The 18545-nt window shown below is 36.0% G+C and overlaps 1 protein-coding gene across 1 annotated transcript in view; it reads right to left on the bottom strand.

Annotated features, from left to right (window-relative positions):
* LOC148956717 (cyclin-Q-like) overlaps positions 1-12460 on the bottom strand; it is a 70438-nt gene extending 57978 nt beyond the window's left edge. The window contains exon 1 of the mRNA XM_089087008.1: positions 12363-12460. The gene's annotated coding sequence lies outside the window, so the exon portion shown is untranslated. The remainder of the gene's footprint in view (positions 1-12362) is intronic.
* Between the last annotated feature and the right edge of the window lie 6085 nt (positions 12461-18545).

Raw genomic sequence — 18545 nt, 5'->3', positions numbered from 1 at the left:
AACAATGTTATGATTGCCAAATGACAACCAGAAAACGCCAGATAGATAAGGTGCCATTAAAACCCCTCCCGATCATTGAAACTCCTTTCCACAAAATAGGAATGGACCTGGTGGGATCTTTAGAGTGTAGTAAAACTGGTTTCAAGTGGTGGATCACAGGCAGCGCGCTAGCGCTGCCTAAGTAAAGAACGATATGGCCACAATGTGTTTTTTTTTCTTCTTCTTCTTTCTTCAACGGGCACTTTGTACTGAATGAGTTGTCGTAGAAACTTTTTAATAGTCGAAAGTGTTTGGATGGCAACCCCCCACGCCCATCATTCCCCCAAACACATCCAGTCAAAATTTGAGATAGCCATTTTGTTCAGCATATTTGATTTCCAGATAGAAAATATCTTTACAACCCTCGGGACAAGGATTTTAAGTTATGCCCTGAGGGCATATAAGAACAATGTTGGCAAAATGTACCATATATAATTTTTTTTACTTTAGAGCAGGGCACTTCATATGGAAGGGGTCGTCTAAGAGACTTCAAAAGGGGCTCATTTGATTGGAAATCGAGAGTTCTAGGGCCCTTTTTAATAGTCGAAAGTGATTGGAGGGCAACTAGCCCCCCCACGCCCATCATTCCCCCAAACACATCCAATTAAAATTTCGAGATAGCCATTTTGTTCAGCGTAGTTGATTTCCAGAGACAAAATGTGTTTTTGAGGAGGACACTCCCCCAAAACCTTCAGGGCAAGGCTTTTAAGATATGCCCTGGGGGCATATAAGGTTTTTTATAGAAGGCGCTGTCGTAGAAACTCCAAAACAGGCTCATTTGATTGGAAATTTGAAGGGCTAGTACCCTTTTTAATAGTTGAAAGTGATTAGAGGGCAACTAGCCCCCCCCCCCACCCATCCTTCCCCCAAACACATCCGATCAAAATTTCGAGATAGCCATTTTGTTCAGCGTAGTTGATTTCCAGATAGAAAATGTGTTTTTAGGAGGACACTCCCCCAAAACCCTCAGGGCAAGGGTTTTAAGATATGCCCTGGGGGCATATAAAGTTTTTATATAACACTTTGTCGTAGAAACTTCAGAAAGGGCTCATTCGATTGGAAATTCAAAGGGCTGGTGCCCTTTTTAATAGTCGAAAGTCATTAGAGGGTAACTAGCCCCCCCCCACGCCCATTATTCCCCCAAACACATCCAATAAAGATTTTGAGATAGCCATTTTGTTCAGCGTAGTTGATTTCCAGATAGAAAATATGTTTTTGAGGAGGACAATCCCCCACAACCCTCAGGGCAAGGGTTTTAAGTTATGCCCTGGGGGCATATAAGGTTTTAATAGAAGGCGTTGTCGTAGAAATTTCCAAAAAGCCTCATTCAATTGGAAATTCAAAGGGCTATTGCCCTTTTTAATAGTCGAAAGTGATTGGAGGGCAACTAGCCCCCCCCCCAAGCCCATCATTTCCCCAAACACATCCAATCAAAATTTTGAGATAGCCATTTTGTTCAGCATAGTTGATTTCCAGATAGAAAATATGTTTTTGAGGAGGACGCTCCCCCACAACCCTCAGGGCAAGGGTTTTAAGTTATTCCCTGAGGGCATATGAGAACGATGTTGGCATAAGGTACTGGTTTTTGTTGTTTTTTTTTCCTTTAGAGCTGGGCACTTCATATGGAAGTGGTCGTCGTAGAAACTTCAAAATGGGATCATTCAATAGAATTTGAGAGTTATATTGCCCTTTTAATAGTCAAAGGTGATTGTAGGGCAACTAGCCCCCCCCCCCCCACGCCCATCATTCTCCAGAACACGTCCAATCAAAATTTTGAGATAGCCATTTCCTTCCACATAGAAAATATGTTTTTGAGGCGGACACTCCCCCACAACCCTCAGGGCAAGGGTTTTAAGTTAAGCCCGGGGGCATATAAGGTTTTTATAGAAGACGTTGTTGTAGAAACTTCAAAACAGGTTCATTCGATTGCATATAAGATTTTTATAGATAGAGTTGCCGTAAAACTTCAAAAGTGGCCCATTCAATTCGAACTTGAGAGGGCTAGTGCCCTTTGTAATAGTCGAAAGTGATAGGAGGGTAACTAATCTCCCTCTCACGCCCACCAGTCCCCAAAGCACATCCAATCAAAATTTTGAGATATCCATTTTTTTCAACGTAGTAGAAAGTTCTGGAAAGTAGGTCTTTGACAATGACAACCCCCCAAGCACTCAAGGCAAGAATTGTAAGTGATGCCCTGGGGCATATAAGATTTTTATTGAAAGTTTTGTCGTAGAAACTTCAAAAGGGCTCATTTGATTGGAAACTGAAAAAACTAGGGCCATTTTTAATAATTAAAAGTGATTGGAGAGCGACTACCACCCCTTTCACACCCACCCTTTCTCCAAACACATCCAATCAAAATTTTGAGATAGCCATTTTGTTTAATGTAGTTGAAAGTTCCGGAAATTCGGTCTTAGAGGATGACAACCACCCTTACAGACCTTAGGGTAATGGTTGTAATTTATGCCCTTGGGGCATATAAGGTGTTTATAGAAAGCGTTGTCGTTTCCAAAAGGGCTCATTCGATTGGAAATCGAAAGGCCTAGTGCCCTTTTTAATAGTCGAAAGTGATTGGAAGGCTTGACATTTTTATAGTAAAGATCAAAGTGGATATAATGTATTATTTTTTGTTGTTGTTGTTGTTGTTTAGACCAGGGCAGTTATCGAAGGACTTGTCGTTGGAACTTCGAAAAGGGCTCATTCGACTGAAAATAGAAAGGGCTGATGCCCTTTTTAATAGTCGAAAGGGATTGATGTGGAGCTAGTCCTCATCCCACTCCCGCCTTTTCACGCCCACCCTCCCATTTGTCCATTATGTTTAAAAACTAAATGTTGCCTTAAGATTAACTCAAAATGCACTGTGATAATGCTAATTCCCAATAAGGTATCTCAGCATTATCCCAAAAACGACTGAGGGTATTATGTTCAAACTTTCGGGGCTGCTTCTGTTCTTAAAATTTAACCAAATTAAAATAGCGTAAGTGTATCCAAACTATCAAAGAAAGTAAACAGATTTTTTTGCAAATGGTATCAAGTTTTCCATTTCATGTCAAATAGAGGAGGTATGAAACTAAATTAAACAGTACTATTTGTGTCCAGATTTTTAAAAGGGTGTATGTTGTTAAAAATTGCTGAAAATTTTTCTCCAGCATACAAATAGCATGGCAAACTATAAATAAAAAAAAACGAAAAGATTTAAAGTATTATTTTCTTTTTCCCTGAAAAGAATTTGTCAATATAAAACGAACAGAAATGATTAAAAAAACTTTTTCCACAAACTAAGTTTTTCAAAGAAAAGTAAAGAACTCCATTCAACAAAAAATGAGCAAAAATAAAGTCAAATAATCTATCAAACGTGAAACTACCACAAATCAGCATCGATAAATAAATGAAACCCAAAACGAACAGAAATTACAATAAATAACCGAGTCAAACTCAAAATGAGCAGAAATTAACATAAGTAGGGCGAAAAACCCCAATGCCTTCCCACGGTCAGAACAAAATTTGTGCTTTACTGAATAAATAAAAATGAATGTGGAGTGTTAGTTCAATTTAGATATACTGATACTTAGTAGTCAAAATTTTAATACTATTTGATATATTTAAGTAATAAAAGTAAAAACATATATATTTTTTCAGTGAAAAAGAAATCAAAGCTTCTCGACGTAGACCTTCTTAGAAAGTACCACAGGGCAAATCCGAATGAAATCTTATTTATTCAGGCAAACAACTATGCGGACACAAATCTAAAAGAAATGACGGATTACAAGGGTACAGGAAATGACGGAGACTTCGAAGAAGCCATCCAGACATCCATATATGGAATTTTGAGTCGTGGTCAGAGAAAGAATTTAGCTAAAATCTTGAGAAGATATAGAACGACCCTTTCGGACAGACCTGGGAAGACCAATCTTGTGATGCATGAGATGGATACAAGCAGTAACCCACCAGTGCGGAAAAAACTTTATCGAGTTCCAGCAGCAAAACAGCACCTGGTACAAACCAAAGTGGCTAAGATGCTGCAAGAAGGAATTATAAGACTGTTGGAGAGTGATTATGCATCACTGATAGTACAAGTACCAAAGGCAGATGGGACAGTGCGGTTTTGTGCTGACTATTGGGAACTAAATAAAATTTCAAGGCAGAATTGTTACCTAATACCTTGCACAGGTGAGATCCTTGGGGGAATGGAAACGGCTGAATCCATCAGCAAGTTATATTTAACTAGAGAATAATGGAAGATAAAAATGCACCCTGATAGCATACACATGGCGGCATTCGTGGCGTCAAATGGTTCATATGAGTTTCTTGTAATGTAATTCGGTATTCAAGGAGCAAGTGGAAGATTCCAAAAGCTCATGGATCATGTTCTCAGAGATTTGAAATTTTGTCGCAGCACATCAACAATATTGTGATCTTCAGTGACACTTTTCAGGACCCCCTGCGACATATCAAAATGGTGCTACAGAGATTGCAGTCAGGAGGGCTGACAGTCAATCCAAGGAATTGCAGGTTTGGGGATACAGAAGCAAAGTTTTTTGGAACATAAAGTAGGAGGTGGAGTTGTTAAGCCATTGACGAACAAGGTCCAGGGGATCGTCAATTATCCAAGGCCCCTTTCAAAAACGGATGTTTGAGCATTTATGGGACTAGTTAGATACTATGGTCCCTTTATCCAGAATTTCACAGCTTTGGACACAGCAGACGCAAGTGGCAAAGGACTGGGGGCAGTCTTGACCCAGCGGACTGACAGGGAGGAACATCCTATCGGCTTAATTAGCAGGAAACTGACACCTGCTGAGAGTCAATACTGCACAATCAAGAAGGAGGCACTAGCAATAAAATGGGCAATATCCAAGTTCCACTACTTCCTGGTGGGTCAGCATTTCTTTGTCAAAACTGACAGTGATCCGTTACAGGGGCTTCATGTGATGTTAAATTAGAACAAGAAATTAGCTCAGTGGATTCTTGCCCTACAAGCATGTGATTTCACCATTAGTAGCCATCCAGGGGTTGCGAACGCAAATGCTAACGCCCTGTCAAGATATCAGGAATAGGCAACCCCTCCTTGTTTTGTAAATACTGTACATACATTTTTCATTGCAGGATCCAGAACAAATCGTTGTCGCAGAGAATATAGATCTGCTGGAGCACCTGTATGGATTCACCTACAGTGAGGTAATCCAGTTGCAAGTAGCAGACCACACACTACAGTATTACGTAGAACTGGCGGTGTTTGAAATAACGGATACAAGTTACGCGAAATACACATGGGATGAGCAAGGAATCTTAAGAAGGTTCTTCAACGATCAACTTCCCCAAATTGTCATGCCCATGGGATTTTTCCGTGAGTGCCTAATCATGGAGTAGCACATCATACAAGATGGTTTTCATAGGTCCGACAAAGAGGTGGCTGATTATATTTTGCTGGAATACTTTTGGCCTGGGTTATTTACAGATGTCAAAAATTACAGATAGAATTGTAACCATTGTCAGGCAGTTCAGTTGAGACAGGGTCAGTCTGTAGCCACGCGTGTGTCATAGGGTTAAGCCAAAGTGGCACCTCTCTTGTAAATAGTGTTTAAAGTGGCCCTTCCTCTTTTTTCATCATAAATGAGGCCTCAGAGGAGGAACTCACAAAACTGCACCTAAGGGGGAGGGGATGTGATGGTTTATCATTTTTCTTTTCTTATTTTCACATCATAATATTTATTTTCTGAGATTGTAGTTCATAATTGCGTGAGAATAGAAAAGGGCTAATTACCTGTTTTAGCAGAGAGCCAAAATATAAGCTAGTTTCGTTTTGAATGAATTTTTGTTTGTATGAAATGGTCAGACCTTTCCTGAACTTTGTAGAATAAAGACCTCTGTTTGAAAATCTTTACACTTGGTGAATTTAGACAGCAATAAGGGTTTCTGATTGAGACCAATTTTAGGACTTGGGTTCTAATTATTGGTTGCTGTGGTAAAAGTTGCCACAGAATTTAGGATCATTTCAATTTACAATAGTTTAATTAAAAAGCAGGTAAGATATTCAACCAGTATTGATTTTAATAATTGTTCTGAAACAAATGTTGACCTTGCAAACAAAGGTCAGAATGGGTTAAATGCTGGGAAAAGTAAATGAACTGCAGCTAGGCTTCCAACCAAACGAATCTATTCAATTTAGAATTCATAAATTTGGGTTGATGAACTTGTCAGATTTAATTAGGGGTTATGGGCTGGAAGTTAACTGACCTTTATTGTTTTGGTTTAAGTATAAATATATTGTTCATTTTTTATAGATATCCATTTATATACTGTGAGAAGACAAGTGTATCATTATAGACATTCAATTTTGTTTATATGCCAGTGCATGGACGTGTCATTTAATATGTGAGTTTTGATTCCTACTTATTTATTTATATTTTTTTCTTTCGTATTTTTTTCTCTTTGTGTGTTTAGTATGTTTTATTTTCATGTAAGTTAAGTTTTAAAAAAGAACATTTTTTGTTTCTCCCTTTTTTTCCATTGAGAAAGGCTTCCACACATGGGGCCAAAATATTTGGAGTGTGTTTGTTTAATTAAGTGTTAATTTTATTGTATTTATTCACTGCTTTATAAAAATTAAAACCTGTTTTTCTTGCTTAATTTTTTGCTCAGGGCAAATGTTGTAAGTTGTGTCCTGGGGGCATATAAGGCTTTTATAGAAAGTTTTTTTGTAGAAACTTCAAAAGGTTCATTTGATTGAAAATTGAAAGGGCTAGTAGCCTTTTTAATAGTCAAAAGTGATTGAAGGGCAACTAACCCCTCTCTCACACCCACCATTCCCCCAAACATATCCAATCAACATTTTTAGATAGCCGTTTTGTTTAATGTAGTTGAAAGTTCTTAAAATTATGTCTTTGAGGATGACAACCCCCTCACATCCCTCAGGGCAAGGGTTGTAAGTTATGCACTGGGGGTATATAAGGTGTTTATAGAAAGCATTGTCATAGAAACTCAAAGAAGGCTTGCTTGATTGGGAATTGAAAGGGTTAGTGCCCATTTAAATTGTCAGAAGTGACTGGAAGGCTTGACATTTTTATAGTTAAGATCAATCTGGGTACAATTTATTATTGCAGATTTTTTTTTTTTTTTTTTTTTTTTGGTTTAGGCCAGGATACTTTGTATTATGGAAAGGACTAATGCCCTTTTTAATAGTCAAAAGTGATTGGAGGGCAATTAGTCCCCCTCCCTTGCCCATTATGTTTAAAAACTAAATGTTGCCTTAAGATTAAATCCAAATGCACTGTGTGAATGCTAATTCCCAATAAGGCATCTCAGCAGTATCCCAAGAATGACTGACGGTGTTATGTTCAAACTTTCGGGGCTATTTCTGCTCTTAGAATTTAACCAAATCAAAATATCATAAATGTATCCAAGCTATCAAAGAAATTAAACAGATTTGTTTTTGCAAATGGTATCAAGTTTCCTATTTCAGGTCAACTAGGGGAGGTATGAAACTAAATTAAACACTACTATTTGTGTTCAGATTTTTAAAAGGGTGTATGTTGTTAAAAACTGCTAAAAAAAATTTCTCCAGCATACAAATAGCAGGCCAAACTATAAAGTCTTGAAAAGAAAGAAAAGATTTAAAGTATTATTTTCTTTTTCTCTGAAAAGACTAATGTCAATATAAAACAAACAGAAATTAATTTAAAAAAAAACTTTCCCACAAAATAAGTTTTTCAAAGACAATAATACTTTGAAGTTTTGTAAAGTGCAAATTATGTTCTGGCCTTGGGAAGGCATAGGGGATTTTAGCCCTACTCATGTTAATGTCTGCTCGTTTTGAGTTTGACTTGCTTATTTATTGTAATTTATGTTTGTTTTGGGTTTAATTTATTTACCAATGATGATTTATGGTAGTTTCACACTTGGTAGATTATTTTATTTTATTTTTTGCTCATTTTTGGTTTAATGGATTTCTTTACATTTCTTTGAAAAACTTATATTGTGGAAAAAGTTTTTTTAATTAATAAAGATAAATACCAGAAAGATTATGGGATTGTTACAATAGATACAGGTTAGACAAAATACCACAAATATTTTTTAAGGGCTGCTCAAAGACGATTAAATCTGGCTATTATCAGATCTCAATGGGATATGTATGCTAAGCTACAAGTCCAACTTAAAATCCCTCTTAAAAAAGATGAAATGGCAAGGTCAGTGAATAGAATTGTACAAGTTAAGAAAGGAGCCAGGCAAGGTGCCATTGCCACATCTTGTTATTTCAATAATTATTTCCTCAAAGCTCAAGACCTGTGTCAATGTCTTGAGTTCTTTCTAGCATCAATATCTCCTTAGTCACTTATAAAAAAGACATTTTTAGCCTCAGCCAAACTTTAGACAAAATTTCTGAGACTTTCAAAACTACAAACAGAATACTTAAAATCTGGTCTTGAATTCAATACTAAAAATCCTGATGCAGTGCTTTTTAACTGGAAGAGCCAACTTCATGATGAAATTGTACTTGGAAATTCAAATACCCGCCTGTCTGACCCAACTGTTTATCTTGGCATTCCCATTGGAAATACAATTTCTCACACTTATCATCTCCTAACAGAACACACTAAACACTTTGTATCAGGTTCATATGCTTCCATAGTCTCTGCTAAGCTTTGTTTCAATCACTGTAAAGCTATGTTGCCTCTCCCCCCCCTGCCCTAGATCCTGTACATTGCACCATTTTTGAAGATTTTTATATATTCTAATGAATTGAAAATCCACTCTTCTTTCTTCCATTTTGCAAAATGTCTACTGATATATTCAATTTTGACAAGCAGTTCAAGGCTAATTAATAGGCTTCATATAGTAGATCCTACTGTAGCTGTTTGCTAAACTTATAGAAAAACACAGCCACAAAATTTCAAAACATGATTGGAACCAACTCCTTCTCTACTAGGTACATTCCCATAGCTGAAGCCTATAGTACCCCTTTGTTTTTTTTGTAGGATTCTGTGATTTTCTTTTTGTAGGAAGATAAGTTTTCAATAAACAATAGGCTAAAAGTTTTTTCTTCAGAGGAGGAGTCATTGTAACTAACACCAATAAATAAATCCTATATTGGCTAGTTGCAAATGAGGGTAAAATTCTAGACAAGCAACTTTTTGCTATCTTGGAAAGTGGTTAGCTCAGGAAAATGAAACTTTCAGGAATGGATCTATAGACTAAAGTAGGCGCTGGGAGGGTTTTTTTAAGTGGCCTAAATACCTCTACTCCTTCTACCTCTAGAGGGCACTGACCTTTGAAAATCTTTGTTTTAAAAAACTAAAACCTTGCAAAATAGATCTTCTGCTTAAATGAAGGACACAAAGTAGTTTCAGCTTCACAACTTTGCTTAGTCTTAATTTATGTAGCCTATTGCCAAGCTACTATGTAAACCATCTTCTGATTACTATATCTTGGAAATTTGCATGCTTAACAAGTCTATAACATTTTGCCTTAATTATCAGTTTTCAGCTTTTTTTTCTCTGGTTTTAGTTCTGAAAATGTAATTCCTCTTATTTGAATAAAACTTTGAGCCATATCAATGACTTTTTTCTTCTAAATCTAGGAAAGAAATTTGGAAACCTTTGAAAATACCCTACCTTCAAAGAGTGTATTTTTGGCCCTGGATTCATTACTGAAAGTTTATTCTTTAGCCTAACCTCTTTAAGATAGCAAAAAGTAACTTGTCTAGAATTTTACCAGAATTGGTTTGTGAATTTAGCTTACCTCTAGCCTATGTCTGTTATGGAATCTCATATATACTATTTACTACCTTTTATTTCTGACATGAATAATCAACTATCCACCTAGGCTACATAGGCAGATTAGCTTATATTAAAACCAATGAATTAATTTTATGCATCTAGTTGAATATTATCTATCTAGCCTAGTCAATATTTTGGATGGATATTGACAGAAGTTAGATATTATTCTTTCATTCAATAGAAGAATAAGGTAAAATTCTACTTTAGCTACTTTTGGCTATCTTGGAAAGGGGTTTGGTTAGGAAATTGAAACTTCCAGCAATGGGTCTACTGGTTAAAGTATGTCTTGGGAAGGTATTTTGAAGTACCTACCTCCACTCCTTCTCCCTCTAGAGGGTCCTGAGATTTGCCTACATGACAGGTGTACACCTATTAAAATTTTGACAAAACAACATTTCACCTTGATTTTCAGTTATCAGTTTCTTTTTCTGTGGGTTTAGTTCTGAAAATGCAATTCCTATTATTTGAGTAGAATTTCAAGCAATATCAATATTTTTTTTTTCTTCAAAATTTAGGAAATGGTGAAGATTTACAATTTCTCCTTGTCACAAAGAGACATGTTAAGAAAACAATTCTTACTTTATAATATGTATAATAATCCTAGTTAACATATTATCCAAGGGGAGAACCTTTATCCTCAAATCTTTCCTCCTTTTTCCTTCTTTTTCAAACTGAAAAGAAAAAATATCAATTTTTGCCATGCTTTAGCCTATTTCAAAATGTTTATGTGTTTTGAAATTTCTGCTATAATTTTTTTATAGATGGCATTCACCCTGGCATTCAATCCCTATACCAAGTTCTGTTAATTAACAGAGTATGTACCCCACCCCTCAAATGTGCAAATATATACCCAAAATTGTATTCTGAGCCATTATAACCTTTATTTGTATCAAAAATGAATGTTACCCCCACCCATATGATGTCCATATATATACCCTGATTTGGATATATTTAGGGGATTTTGGTAAAGTTCATTTGTTTATATTTCAATTCAGAATGTAATTTTTGGTATATATTTCCACATTAGGGGGGGGGGGTATAAACTCTATTAATATATATGTTCTAAGATATTCATCAATTTCTTGGAACCATATTTTAATTTATTTATTTTTTTAAATCAAACTTAATATGGGGATTGAATGCTGGGTTAAAGCCATCTATAGAAACAAATTATAGCACAAATTTCAAAACCTATAAATGTTTTGAAATAAAGCATGGCAAAACAAGTAGGCTAATTTGTTTCTTTTAAGTTGAAAAAAGAAGGGAAAAAGAGGAAAGATTTGAGGATAAAGGTTTTCTCCTTGGATAATATGTTAACTAGTATCATTATAGGCCTAGGTTACATATTATGGTAAATATTTACCAAATCATATTATTGAGTTACAACTAAAGTGAATATACCACATCATGCCTTTTTTATGCTCTTTACAAATATAATAATCATTTTTGTTGGAAATGAATTTTACCCCCACCCATATATATATATACCAATTCAGGGTATATATTTGCACATTAGGGGGCTGGGGGTATTTTATGGTAAATATTTACCAAATCATATTATTGAATTGTAACTAAAGTGAATATACCACTTGATGCCTTTTTGGTATAAATTTAGAATTGTGGCTCCTGATAAGGAGACATATTCAGAAAACAATTCTTACAGTAAAATATGTATAATGATCCTAGTTAACATATTATCCAAGGGGAGAATCTTTATTATCAAGTCCTTCCTCTAAAAATCCTTCTTTTTCCAGTCCATTCTGACAAAACTTGTAAATCTTTTGAAATTGCCACTATGAATTGCCAAATAAGTTGTTCTGTAGATAGCAGTTATTCTTCCCAATCATGAGCAGTGGTGAAAATACAAAATATTAATAAAACCTAAACTAACTACAATTCAAAATCAACAGACTTGGCCAGCAACTTGTCCATTGAACTTACATGACAGGTCTATACCTAGGCTAGGCCCTATTGAAATTTTGACAAAACAAAATTTTACCTTAATTTTCTGTTATAAGATTCTTTTTCTCTGGCTTTAGTTCTGAAAATGCAATTCCTGTTATTTGAGTATTATTTTAAGCCATATCAATGTTAATTTTTGATATTTAGGAAATGTATTTGCATATCTTTAAAACTCTATAAATCAGGATTGAGCAAAGTTGTGAAGCTGAAAACAATTTTGTTGGACTTCATTTTAAGCAGAAGATTATTTTACAAGGTTTCACTTTTATAACACACAGATTTTTAAAGGTCATCAAAGGTTAAAGGTCATCTTATATTTGTAAAGAGCATAAAAAAAGGCATCAAGTGGTAGGCTATATTCACTTTAGTCATAGCTCAATAATATGATTTGTTAAATATTTACCAAATAAATTTTTTTAAATGCCCTTTGAGCAGGTTATCAGCTAGCTACAACACTTTGAAGACAATTTATAGGCTAAATAGGGTATAGCATAACCTAAATAGGCCTAATGAACAGAGCAGTGACATAAAAAGCTATTTATAACTTCAAAGCATCCTAAAAATTAACAAGTATATAGCCCACACCTTAGGTTTCAAAGGACTTAATGGTACTTGTGACTTGGGAACACAACAAAATGGGAAAGAGTAGATGAGTTTAATTTCGTCTTCTTCGTCTACTTGGAAACGTTGCCACAATTCAAAGTCAAAACATGCTGTATTCTCAAAAACAAGGTGCTAAATGGATCTTTCGTTTTGACAGAATCCTTTAAAGCCGCAGTTATACAATGCATACAATCGTTCAATTCTCAATCTAGAGGTGATTACTCACAGGAAAGGCCGTACTCAGAGAGGGGGAATTTGAACCCCCCCCCCCCCCGAAATGTTTGTTTGACTCGTAAAAACGTAACAAAAATGGATATAAACTTTTTGTATGCGTTTTTGAGTTTTTTTTTTGTGTAAACCCCCCCCCCCAAAAAAAAAAAAAAAAAAATCTTAGAGTAAAACCCCATCCGAGAAAAAATCCTGGGCACGGCCTTGCTCACAGGCCATGCTTCTTTGCACACACACTGAAAAACAAATTCCGTATACACTCAATTTAAAATCAGATAAATTATCCTATAAAACAGACATTATCAAAATATTGATTTCTTTAATAGCAGCTGGAATTACTTAAATCTTTGGTCAATAGACATTCTTTGCCAAAAGTAGACTTTTTCACACGGCTAGACATTTTCTATAGCACGAATTAACATACCCAACTAGGCAACTGTTCTATTTTATCTCAAATGCATGGCTTTACGCATTTCGCACCATATGAGCGAAAAGACTCCTGTAGGAGATGTTTTGTTTTTTAATTAAGGTCCGTTTTGTTGTAGAGACTAGTACTTCTTGCACATACTGAAAAGAGTACGTGCGTCGCGTATCAGTATGTTACGGGAGCAATTGTGCTTAGTTTCAGGTGTGTAGATCACCTGTATGGCTCTGTTCTGTGCTTTCAAGATGTTCAGGAATATCAACATGGCCTCCATGTGTCTGGTTTGCTCAGGGATACGGTTTTTGTCAGCAAGGATCCTGTCTTCTGAAAAAGTTCATTGAAAGATTTGCAAGGTGTATGGTGACACAACTATAATTGAAAGCGAAGTGCGTGAGTTGGTACGAGAATTCAAAGAAAGCCGTGACAAACTTCATGAACCATGATGAGGTCTGTTCCGGTCACCTTTCTTTGATAACAGACGATTTAGTGGCTTCAGTTGAAGTGAGGTTTCGTGAGAATAGGCGCTTCACAATAAAAATCTATCACATGACTTTTCCAAGGTTTTGAAGTCACTACTTTATAATATTATTTCGGAGTCTACAGTCTAGGAAACTCTACTCCCGTTGGGTCTCGAACTCCTAAGAAAGGACGACAAAGACCAAATATTTGAGTGTACGATGGTATTATTGACTTTTTATTGTTATAAAAAAGAAGGTGACAGCTTTTTGAGTTAGAGCGTAGCTATAGATGAGACAAGGGTTTTTTCTATTACGCCCGAACCAAAGCAACAGAGTGCGGAATGGAAACACACGATCCCGCGCAAATGTGACGTCCAAACAAACTCTGTTCAAGTGCAAAATCATCGCGTCAGTGTTTTTGGATAGGCATGGTGTTTTGTCGGTCAACTTCATACAAAATCGAACCACTAATGACACAGAACCATATTGCTAAACCTTCAAAAAGCTACGCAGAGCGATGCAAATCAAAAGACATAGCATGCTGGAAAGGCATCAGGTTTCGGCATTTAAAAAGATTCTTGCAACCAATGGCGTATTTAAGATTTCCGTTAGGGATGGGGGATGGTGGGACACTCGCTGAAGACTCCTAAGAGTCCAGAGACTTACAAAATAATAAGTATATTACTGTCATAGTCCTACTTTTGAGCTAATTTATTACTATGCTACTAAAAAAATTAAATAGTGAATTCAAGTAACCAAATTCAGAACCTCTAATCTTGCCAATCCTTGAATCAAATAGAAAGCAACATAATCAACGATAACCCATCACTGCAGTCACTGTAAATAATTCACTGTAGATATATTCAACGTAATCATTGTAAACTGTTAAATTTTAATCCGTCTCGATTTCTTCCCAAAGTCGCTTAAAACATCGTCGAAATCTACGTTGACATCTCGTTTGATAGACGTATTGGCAAAACCATTCAATCTGCCCACTCCTGTGCGATTTTAAAGTATGTTTCAAGCCACGTAAGGGGGTAAATGAACGCTTCGCAGAAGCTGCGTCAAGAGTGAGAGTGGAGAATATAATCAAGAGTGAATACACGGCTGGAAAATAGTGGTTGTTGCACAAACCAAGGGTTTCAGAAACTTTATCAGGACGGCGAGACTTACCTATAGACCTCCATTTTATTTTCCAGACAGTCGGCTCAGCAAGGAGACTAATCTTATAGAAAAATTACCGCTTGTAATACAGCATCGACAAAAAAAAGAGAGAGCAGAAGATGGATTTGAATAGGGTGGTGATTAAAAAATATCATATCGAAGTACTCCCGCTGCTCGATACAGAGTAAAAACAAAGATACAAGTATAGGGTAAAGACACAGTCCTTGCAAAAATACTATTGCCTAAAGAGGAAAATGACTGACGATGACGTCTTGGTATTAATGCGGGTGTCCCTACACATTCACCTGTCTAGACTGCTTTTCCATAAATAGAAGGAAAATCCGCTTGTGCTAGATCTTTTAATGCAGACTTGCATAGATCAATGTGTTTACAGCAGGCATGTAGACTTAAATTTTTCTTCGGCAGAGAAATAGAAGTTGAAATTAGAGTAGAACTTCCTTTTTCAACAAGTCAGAGAGAAAACAGAGCTAAACTCTGTTATGACTGCTACTAAGGAGTTGGCTTTCACCATTAGACTTGAATCGGAATGGTTGTCAGTAAGGCTCTTCAGTACTCCAACAACATCAGGGAAGGCTCCAGAAAAGTGATAACACTACCAAACCTCCAACTCACCATGTGTCACAAAAGCGAAAGAGCTTTTGCTTTTTGTATGCGGTAGAACAGATGGAAGAGAGAAAGCTAATGACTGAGGTCGTTTGGGACAAAAGGAAAAAAAGAACACCAAACTCTTCAAAGTATCCACACAACGTTTGAATTGAGTCCAGTCTAAAGGCCTTCACTGGGGCAAGGTTCCAACAATGCGAAGCACAATGCGTGTAGATGGTAAGTGGCAACTGCTTTTAAATTTGTGCTTGAGCGCCCTTGTAAAAACCAGACATATTGCTACCTCCATCAAATCCAATTCCGACTAAATTGATCATGTTGAATCCAAACTCTCAGCACTTTCTAAGAATCAACTTATCAAGACCCAAACCAGACAAGTCATTTGTAGAGCCGACGCAAAAAAACCTTTATTCTATTTGATTAGTGTTATAGAAACGGACCACAAGAACAAGCTGTTCTTTTGAACTGACATCCCTCGTCTCATCAGCCAATATCGAAAAACACTTTGCATGTTTGACTTTATTTAAAATTGTGTGCCGAATGACATTGCTTACATTATCAAGGATTTCATTATGGACTCGAGGAGACACATATTTTGCATTTTTAGCAGATGATTTAAAATCCTCCTCCCCCCCTCCAATTTTGTTTTCCGCAATACAAGGTAAATCGCAACAACCCTCTTAATATCCCTTTTTTCATCACTTTCTGCAAGGAGATCTATTTTTTCACGATGACCCTGCAGGACCAGTTCATGATAAACACAAAATAGAACAGCCTGGACAATTAGCTTATTTATTTTTTCTGTTTTTAATCTTTTCTTCCTGATTTTGCAAATTCAATTGCTGGTCCATTGGAATGCTATTTCCTTCTTGTATTTGGTAAACATAATAGATTTTTGTTCTGCAGTATTATGATACTGCCTTTCCTTATGATATTTGAAGTCAGCGAGAGTATCTTTAAGATCAATATACTGTTTCGAAACTAAGTATCCAAGTGTCTGATGTGAGCCTTTACCAGTCTCGAGTTTGGGAAATAGGAAGCATTGTTTACAGAATGTACATTTCTTTGAAGGACTGAACATCAACCATAAATACTCTTGGAGCTTACTACTTAACGAGCAAAGAAGTTTTGTCACTGCAAAACTCTTGTTTATGCCTTTTATATCGGCTGATGTAAAGGTTTACTTAAGTTCTCATATATAGTCAAGAACATTAGCTTCTAAATATGGTCTTTATTCAATAACGTTAAAATCACACATGCAGTAAAGTGATGGTAAAAGATAAGTGTGCAGTGTAGACGAAGGCCAAATATGGACTAACTCTTAGTAGTACAAACTTGGCCTGAATTTCTTTGGAACGGAAGTATCAGCGATTAGCAATTTGACTATCCCTGGGAATGAAACTGTTCTAACGATTTCGATATAGTCCCAGAAGCCCCCTGGAAAGAACTTTCGTTGACATATAAATGAGCAAACCCCCATTAGAAATCAGACACCCTGAAAGGTCTGAAGAATTTATACTCCAGATAGACTTTACATCACTATATCCTCGGCATTCTGCTTAACTGCTTCAGGAAATTTATAGTCTTTTCCTTATTTCCAGTGCCTATAGACTAAGTCCAGCTTTCGAACATCAGAAATCTGTTCTTGCTTTTTGAAGGATTCCTGACCAATGTCAAGTAAGATAATTCTGGGCTCAGTGAGTGAAGCCTCTTCTGGTTGCTAGTCAATTTCATGAAAGGGATTATTATTGGTTTATCTTAGAAGTTATTCTAATATCTTATGCAAGTTAGCTTGTAAAATTAGTTTAATTCACAAATTTATAAACTAAAACATTCAAACCTGTCTCAGAGATTAAAGCACAAAATAGAAGATTTTTCGATCCAATAACCAATTGATGTTTTGTGTGGCTCTGTTAATCAACATTAGCCACATTTTTTTGGAACAAAAAGGCCATAGGCCTTCCTTCTAAAGCGGGGCTCCCACGGCATCAATAAAGTTTGTCATGAAAGTACGAACCATAAAGTTTGTCCCGCTCACACAAGCATTTCATCTTTTTGACTTAACAACAATTTTTCATAGATAGTAACTGAAATAGTCAGACATGGAGCCGAGAAAACCATCTTTTTAAGCATTTTTTCTTTTTAGCAGTAAATGAAAATATTTTTTGTTTCCAGTTCTTGTAACCTTCACAACTCCATAACTGTTAATTCCAAGAGGAGATAGGACAACTGACTCCAGAGTCACCGCTCTCTTTTCGTTACAGTTCTTAGAAAAAAGGGTTCAGTTCAAAAGACGGGTAAAAAAACCAAGACTTCGAAAGACAGGGAACAAAAATAGCAAGTATTGTCCCTACAACCTGCTCTTGAGTTACTTGGCTCAACAGCAATCTTCCTCTCTTTTCCAAAAAAGATTTTATGGCACATATTGTTGGTAAGAAACCAGCAGCATCCGGCTAAGCTGTTTTTTATTCAGTCTCAGTTATCATATTATAAAGTTGGTCGTTATAAAGCACCCACGGTAACTCTAGTTCTTTTATCTGTCTTCATTTCATCATATATTTCCCAATAAATTAAACAACCTTCCCCTTTCTATGTAGCTCCAATTCGCGAAAAAAAAACAACAATTAGACAACCAATAAACTATTTTTTTAAAAACTGCAATGTTAATCGAAACTCTCTGTCAAAGAAGCTATTCCGCTGGGCAGCGTAGCTTCTCTAGTAGAGTTAGGGACTTAGGTCGGCTACTTTATAACAACAAAAATTTTTAAGAATTTCGAAGCTTCTGTAAGGCATTAAAGAAAGTCAGTGCATTAGTAAGAATAGGATTTACAAATAAACTATTCAATTAGGAATTAGAATGAAATAAAGAATTTAAACCGTTGTTGAAAACTAATCTAGACAAATAATGTCAATTCAATGTTGTTATACGGCTAATATGGTTTCTTTTTAATGTTCAAACTTTCAAGACCATTCAAAACGTGAAATAATGAAAACGGTGTATAAAGCTGCAATAAAAGACCAGCCATTAACAATCCTTTTGAGTGGAATGGTTTTGCTTGGAATGAGATTAGACGAATACCTTCTACCCCTAATTCAACAACTGGAACAATAGGATTCAAAGGACCATCTTCATCAACCATACTTACTCCTTTGAAAAAAAAAAAAATTAAAAAGAAATTGTTGACCTTTTCGTTTCGCCATTATATCTGCCAATATATTTTCTGTTTTTAAATATCACTGGGTCACTCTTTCTTTCACACTCTTTTT

This window comes from Artemia sp. Qi Xiang Cuo, chromosome 1 (assembly GCF_049724085.1).
Source record: "Artemia sp. Qi Xiang Cuo chromosome 1, ASM4972408v1, whole genome shotgun sequence".
Lineage (NCBI taxonomy): Eukaryota > Metazoa > Arthropoda > Branchiopoda > Anostraca > Artemiidae > Artemia > Artemia sp. Qi Xiang Cuo.
The sequence above is the reverse complement of the archived record's forward strand: the minus strand, read 5'-3'. Positions and strand labels throughout refer to the sequence as shown.